We start from the raw sequence: 8,667 nt of genomic DNA, 5'->3' as shown, positions 1-8,667 counted from the left end.
GTTGATCAATTTCTTACTTGTATATATGAAAAACTTGCATTGACCTTTTCTACATTATTCAATGCCATAATATTCACCAGTGTTCTTTTATTTGATAGAGAGAGTTTTTTTATATATATATATATATAATTTATTTGTTATTATACATCATTTTTCGAGATTTTTAAAGTATTATAAGGTTCTATAATTAATAACAAGTTTGGTGAGAGCTTTGAATGATTGGAAGCTGGCAACATAGTCAATCGTGTAACAAGTTGAACTATTTGTGGACTTTGTTGCCTTATGTTTTCTTTAAACTATAGTCGATATATAACAAAAATTTCAACTTTATAAACTAACGTTATAAAACCAATACATCATCGTATGGATGAAGACAAAATTGAACGTATTTATTAATTAATTAATTAAAAGTTACTGATTAAGTAGTATTTGAGATTTTGACGTTTGCTTTAACATATATTCGCTTCTGGACCAACAAGTTTTGAATGGTCAAGCTAGCTAGTTAGAGCCATTTTCGTGTATCGACAAAAACAAAAGCTCAAAATGAGATAAAAACTTTAATTTTTTCTTTTCTTTTCAAAATGTAATAATAGGAAATTTTATTATAGAATATTTATATATCCAAACTATTATCCATAATACTTCTACTTATTATTTCTCATATATCGTTCATCATACGTATGAAAAGGAATTTATATCGACTACTACAAAAATGGGTTTTCCCGACAGTTTTTAACTGTCGCTATTGAGCAATGATGACAGTCGGCTAACTGTCGTATTTGCCTATGCCGGCATAGGGGTAGCTACACCGACAGTTAATAAGTGTCGTTGTTGCTAGCTACGCCGACAGTTAATAAGTGTCGTCATTGTTGGCAACGCCGACAGTTAATATGTGTCGCCATTGTTGGCAACACAGACAATTAATAGGTGTCGCTATTGCTAGCAACGCCGACAGTTAATATATGTCATTGTTGCTAGCAACACCGACAGTTAATAAGTGTCGCTATAACATTAAATTTATATATATATATAATAATTTTTCGATATATATTTTTTAAAACTTTTAATTATATTTTTAACAATTGAAGTTTAATACAAATTTCAATAAAAAAATTACTCATATAATTAATTATTATTACCATAACTTGTAAAAAAAATTATATTTATCATAATAAAAAATCATATACATACAACATTTACTCATACAATTGAAATGTAAATAATACATTAAATCCCCATGAGACTAAATAATTCTCAATAAAAATTCATTATAATTCTCAATAAAAATTCATTATTCTCAATGTAAATAACACATCAAATCCTCAATGTACATAATTCTTACAAGAAAGAAATAAAATAATACCCAACAACTTGAAGAAGAATTTCTTGTTGTCTTGGTTCTCTTATATAATTGTCTTGGTTCTCTTAAATATCCAAGTAGAGTTTCAGCCTACAATATAGAATAAACACCATTAAAGTCAAACCAAAACTAAAATAAATAGAGAACTTGAGGTTGCAAAAGACATAAAAATGATGAATGTGGTTTTCAGTCACAAAAATGATTTATATAAAAGTTGTATTTTTCTTATCAAACCGGATAGCCTCATGACTTACGTAGTTAGTCTTAGTTCTTTAACTTAGTTCTTTAAACTAAGGAATACATACCTGTCAGTCTCAATTTAAAAGTCTTAGTTCTTTAAACTAAGGTGATGCTCGACATTCTCTCCATAGTAGTAAACTAGAGACTAATAGTTACAGTTTAAAAGACAAAATCGTAAAAGAAAATCAACCACGAACCAAGAGGAAAAGTGAAAATGATTTATAGAAATAGATCATATATAAAATGCTTTGAAATAACATATAAAATACTGAAAGAATGGGAATATAAAATGCTTTGAATAAAATTATGGAAATCCCTCTTAAAATTCTAACATCAACCTCATATAATCACTTTTTTTCAATAAGACAAATTGTTGAATACTTTAAACTTTCCAGCCTAAAAGTTCCTTGTGTCCTGTGTGTGCAGTCTTAAAACAGGTTGTAAATAAATGTCATGCTAAAAGCTCACCAACACATACCTGGAAGAGTGTGAGTTGGACAGATAGAGTTGTAGCTTCAGTTTGAAGAGTCTGAACTTTTCGTTCAAGTTCTTATATATTGCGAGCTTTCCTCTCCTTTGAGCGAGCACAGACTGCTGATTAGTCAGCATCCTTTTTCATAGAATGAAAATGTCAGGGGAAGAGAGCATACTTAGAAATAGAAAATTAATACAAGATATAGAACTAAAAATATAGTTGTATTTCACCAATAATGTATGGATCTATTTAGTGCCAAAATCTCAAGTAATTAAGAAACTTCTCAAAAGAATCATATTGCCCTCAACTTATTATCCAAAAACCTTTTTACAAAATAATACATTTAATTCATTGCCTACCAAAGATCTTATCCTATAAAAGGTTATATAGCATGAAACTTTCATCGAACTTTCCTAGTCCCATCTTTTAACTAGTGTTATATTCTTTTTGCTAAAGGCTAGGAAATCTCTATAATGATGGCTACCTTTTCACGACCTCAATTGCTACCTACAGTCGTTCAAATATCAATATAGAACAAATACTGCACTATTACATCCTCTTAGATGCTAAATATTATAAATCATATTTTCAACAGTTTCTAGCCTAATTCAATTGTTAATAAGCATGATATAAAGCAGTTACTTCACTATATTCTTTACTGAAAAATGAAACAAGCATACATGGGGTTTCCCAAGCAAGAAAAAAAATAAGTCATTTAGTTTTTGGAGTGGAAAAAAAATTCTATCAACAAAAGTTTTTCGTTCTTTAACTACTAATACATGTGTGACACCATAAAACTATATGTTCTCTCATAAATACCTCCCCCCCAGTCCCAATGGAGTGACTAATAAACCTCTTTTAATATGTGGAGGGAAAGAGAGGCATACTTGGTTTCAAATATGTATCCAAGGAAAAAGAGTTCATTCCAGGGTTGTCTGATTATTTTGTAGGCAACCCTGTATTAACACAAGTAATTAAGTCAAAAATTTCAACACTCAATAGCTTTGCAAGTTGCAATGGTCACAATTAGCAGAAAATCACTAGTTTCCATATATCTCAAGTTCACATGTTGTGCTTACTTCAAAACTAAGAGAACAAAACTAACAATTGTATTCATGTTAATCAGTGCAACTATTTTAATAGTAAATTTTAATATATTAATACGCTAACAACAAAAATCGGCCTTTAATACATTTTCATTTATAAGGGTTGTCACTCTTTAACTTTCAACCTGCTTGTTTATGCTAAAATTGGTAGGAGAAGGGAGAAAAAGTATATTCCGTTAAAAAAAAACAGTTTCATAGCATAAGTTGCTGTTTATTTTCAAATAAAGGGAAACTAAAATAAAAAAATAATAACTGGTAAAAAAAAAATGGTGCAATGGTTATATTTACAGCTTCTAGAGACAAAGTACTGACCTGAGTTTCTCCACTGGAAGATAGCCCAAAATCAATTTTGCATATAGAACAGTAATTGACCTCCTCATTCGAGAGCTTCTCATATATGGACGTTCTGCAAACTGGTTTTAAAGTCATGATTGCATAAGTTAGATTCTGGTTTGCAAGTAGAGTCAAAACATTATTTAAGCAAACAACAACCTCTAAACTTTTGGTTTCTCCAAATAAAAGTCCAGAGAAAACTTTACATTGCTTCGTAACTCCCTTGCACTTTCACTCTATAAACATTTTAATGATTATTGGAGAATATAGAATACTAAAGAGTAAACACACACACACACACACACACATATTTTCCCTTCCGCTAAAGCCTACACTCAGACAAATTGCTATATAAGTCCATACGAGAAATCAAACCCTAGATTTCATGGCAGCAACCCATGGGCCTGACCTCTCAACTTAAGAAATATAAGCCATTAAACCTACCTAGGATTATGCCTCCCCCAGAGTAGTGATACGTTTTTGGGCATTAACATCAACACGGCCAGCTATCTTTTCAACTTTGGCATTAAGATTGCCTTTCACTTGTTTTTTTCTCCTGCAACAGTGTGTTAATAATTAGAGCAAAACCCAAACAAGAAATTTGATTTTAGAAATAAGAAGCAACAAACACACATGACTTCTGACATATTGGCAAGATTGTTATAATCCCAGAACCTACATCAGGAGGCACATTACTGATAACACAATTCGTATAAGCCCATGCCAAAGATCAACATGACAGTCCCAGCAAGATAAACATCTGTGTCATTAGATTACATTATTAGCAAAAGAAGCTCGTAATGAGAAAAAGATAAGACCAGAAAGCAAGAGAATGAGACAGTTTTCTGTTCAAATATCAGTCCTCAAATAAACCATTTGGATCAATAGAGTGGCACAATTACATTGTTTTAGCTCTGTAATAATCAGTTGTAACAAGTCTTGGGAGTATAATAGTGAGAAAAAGTGAAAGAAGATAAGCGAGGGCTGAGAGGGTGTTTTCTCAAAAGGGCTTCCAAAGGATACTCTTCTCAGTGTGTTTCTCAAGCTTGTATTGAATGAAGTTGTAACTGTGTAATTGATAGTGGAGAAGGAAACAAACATCTTTGCATTTTTTTCTCTGTTATTTCTTTTCTTGTTCATTTGCTTGTGTGTGTGTGTGTTTTCGTACATAATTGCATACACATTGAGAGAAGGAAAGAACTGTTGAAAACTTACCAATTGCTTCAACTAGCCGCAGAACCATTTGTCCAGCGTGAATCCCTTTAACACAGCTACTCCAGTAAACTTTATATGCATCAACAATATAAATGCAACCCTACAAAGATTGAATATAGTCTGAGTATTCATGTACTATATATAGTACCAAATACACTTATGTTCATCACTATAACTTATACTTAAATATAACTAAAATGAATTGAACAATGGCTATGGTATTTCAATAATTTTGTAAAGAAGAGAAATTACAATGACAAAGCACAAGAGGGAACCAGCCAATGAACCTGCAACTACGAAAAGTGCCAAAAATCAGAAGTTGAAAATCACTTGCCCAACAACAAAAGAGTCAGAAATTCTTTTCATTTTCAACATGGTTCATAACCCATTTGAGTATATTATTTTCTAGTTTTATTTCCAAAGATTCAAGCTTTAATTATCATGACAATCGACTAAAATTTAAAAAAATTCATAATTGCCAAACCCAAATCTCAGAATTTCATTTAGTTTCTTCGACATGTAGTAGTGACCCTTCACTACAAAATCCCCAAAAGAACTTTACTTTATACAGTGATTAAAGTTTTGAGCTAGCTAACCCTTTCAATGTTGGATTCAGTGGATCGAAAAATTCAAAGAAGAGGGCTGCCGCTGGAGTTGGTGAAAGCGTAATTGAAGCTGGAATTGGGCTGTTTGGGAGAGGAGTGTGAAGAAGCAGAGGATACATGAATGGGGTCAACAATTGGGGTTATGTTTGTGTTTGAGGTTGAGGTTGATTTTGATTCTGGAGAAGAAGAAAGGCTGAGAGAAGAAGTAATGGGTGAAAAAGTATTCAATAATTAAATAATTAAAGGAATTTTTTATCAAGTAAATTGAATGCAATATGCAATTTTTTAGCGGAGTCAGGAGAACGACAATATATAGCTCTGATTTTTTTGGGGATAAGTACTCATGGCCATTGTTTCAAGCTGTCAGGACCACATTACAATATGCAAACAAAAACAAATTATAAACACACAAAAGGCACCAGCAATTATGTTATTAAAATAATAAGTTACCATCAATTAGAAGCTGCATGAACAAGACAAACAAAATTCAAGAAACATATCATGTATAGCTAGATGCATGTTACCATATAACATGCACCCAAATGCATATTACCATATATAATACTTGGCTTTTATTGATTTTGTTTTTCTCAGTAAAAGGAAAAGAAAACTGTGACTACACTTTGTTCATGGAAATTGCTACGTACATGGAAATTGAATAGAGTACTGCATAAAAATAATATATTACACTCAAAAAGCAACAAAACCAGAGATAAGAGAAAACTTCACTTCTTAATTAGCAAGCATATATGGAGTTAATAGTGTTCATAGAACAGCAAACAAGTGACCACAGTACTCTAAATTTCAAACATATGGTTCCAATTCTATGCGAGGCAAAGAATTCAAGATGAAAAAATAAATATAAAAAGTAACAATGAATTTATAATAGCTAATACAATGCCACTGGAATATAACCATATGGAAAACAACTAAACTAATAGAATAATGCTATTGAAAATAACCATGAGGTGTAAACAAACTATTACGTGATGGATTGCAGCTTCTAAAATTCATAGAAATCTTACATATACTAAGGAAAAATATTGTGTGTTTTCAAAAGTGTAAAGCATAAATAAAACATAGGAGATCTAATTATGAGACAAGTATATTTGTAGAAAATTTTTCCAATGTTAAGTTAAATCGTCAGCTGCTTTACTATCTAATAAATCAGACAAAAGGTTAATACATATACGAAATGAGAGAGAGATTGACACTAATTATTATGATATGCATACATATATCTGTTTCTGGCCAACTGTGCCAAAATAGCAATATACAATAGATCTGTAAACACTAAGGCGGTGGCTTGGAAAATGAACAGTGACAGTTTGGGTTTCAGATCAAGCATCTGGGTCTAATAACATAAATGAGCGGGTTTGGAACATAAATGGAGCCATCGTGAGGGATTGCATATGCTCAGCATTAGGGAGAGAAGAGGCATTTATTTTTATTTGTTTTTAAAAATACCCACAAAAGTTGAAGTCTTGATGGGAGAAAAAGAAAACTTACATCCGAAATTCTAATGCTCACAAAAAAGAAGAGGCATTTATTAAACCTTAATTTTTTTTTCCAAAGCTAGAACTAGTCGACCCAACATAGATTTTCAACTTTCTTAGTCAAACATGATAATATATATAACCCCAAATTGAGAACCACGAAAGAAAAAATATACCGAGAACCAAAAATCCTATATTATAATCCATAACCAATTGTGTCAGTTCTAATTCCCAATTTAGAGACTTATAAAATATATATATACGCACCAGATGTGAACGGGCTCGGCGTTGGGTTTGGGTTCAAGAAGGGAGTTGAGTTGAACGCCGGTTTGGGCTCAAGCTAGGAGATCATCTCGGCTCGGCTTTAGAAGAGAGGAGGCATCTGGGCTCGACTTTAGGGAGAGAAGAGGCATCTTGGCTCAGCTCGACTTTAGGAGATCAGCTAGTGGTTCGCATCTGGTTCACCTGGTTTGAGTTGGATTGCAGAGGAGAAGAGAGGCGTAGGGAGAGAGATCGCAGAGGAGGCTGGCTCGGCGTAGGGAAAGGGATATTGCAGAGGATAGGAGAGGCGTAGGGAGAGAGAACAACTCCCTATATAACTGAGGTTTGGGTTTGAGTCTCTCCATTGGGGTTTCTACGTTTGGGGTTTGGGGGTTTCTGAGTATGGGTCTCTCCATTGGGGTTTCTGTGTTTGGGGTTTGGTGGTCTCCGAGTATGGGTCTGAAAGTGAAGGGAGAGAGAGTATGGTTTCTGTGTGAGACAGAGAGGAAAAATAAGAAGAAGATAGAGGGAAATGAAAAAAAATTTGGTGGTTTTATTTGGTTTTGTTGACGCCGTTTTTCGTCAACAATGAAAGAAGAGCACGTAAAACGATGACTGAAAATGGCCGATTAGAATAAAACAATATAAACACACGATTTTTACGTGGTTCAGCAGTTAAATCTGCCTAGTCCACGAGTCTTTGTTATTAAACTCAAGATTATCTCCAGGAATTCTTCAAGGATGAATTCTCCAGAGTTTTCTCTCAAGGATCAGAATTTCGGTCCTTTACAATGGTGCATGGCTTCTCTATTTATAGAGAAGGCTAAAGAATACTATCCCACATATTTTGGGTAGTTACTCTTTTTGTATAAATAAAATTAATGGCTTTAAATGCCTATAATAAGATATACAAGGAAACGTCCCCTGAAGACCAGGAGACGTATGATACCAAATAATATCCCACGATTCTAGGGGATTTACAATAATAAATGAGGATTACATCTCATATTTATAACAATTGCAGATATTCAAGGTGGTTATCGCGTATCTCTAAGGTTTTTAGCCTCTCAGGTCTCCCGTCATCTATCGAGCTAGGAATATCTCCCGAGGCAACACGGCTTTCGAGATCGTACGTATCGTCGAGCTCGGGACCCCAGATCCGAAGTCGTCCCTGAAGATGAGTGTGTTCCCGAAGCTATCTTTCGAGATCATGAATACTTCGAGGTCAACATACCCGAGGTCGTCTATATCCTGCAAGCTCGGTACACATTCCTGGAGCATGTTTCCAACCTTATGAGCACTGATTTGCGAATCCGTCTTTCGAGATCATAATTAACATAGCTCGAAATCTGGGTATAACATCTTACCCCCTCAAAAGTATTTGTTCGAATCCTAAGAGAAAGAAACTTTTAAACTACTTTCTTTGAGAACTGTACTGTCATACACTCTTGAAAATGGACACGCGTCAATCTGGCATTGCTCATTGTTGATACTTGAGTACTTTGGAAACACGCCCACGATCGTCCGTCTGACACCTTTTCGGCGCTATCTTGTCATTGATACCTGACCATTGGAT

The sequence above is a fragment of the Humulus lupulus genome, chromosome 6 (assembly GCF_963169125.1).
Source record: "Humulus lupulus chromosome 6, drHumLupu1.1, whole genome shotgun sequence".
Classification (NCBI taxonomy): domain Eukaryota; kingdom Viridiplantae; phylum Streptophyta; class Magnoliopsida; order Rosales; family Cannabaceae; genus Humulus; species Humulus lupulus.
The sequence above is the reverse complement of the archived record's forward strand: the minus strand, read 5'-3'. Positions refer to the sequence as shown.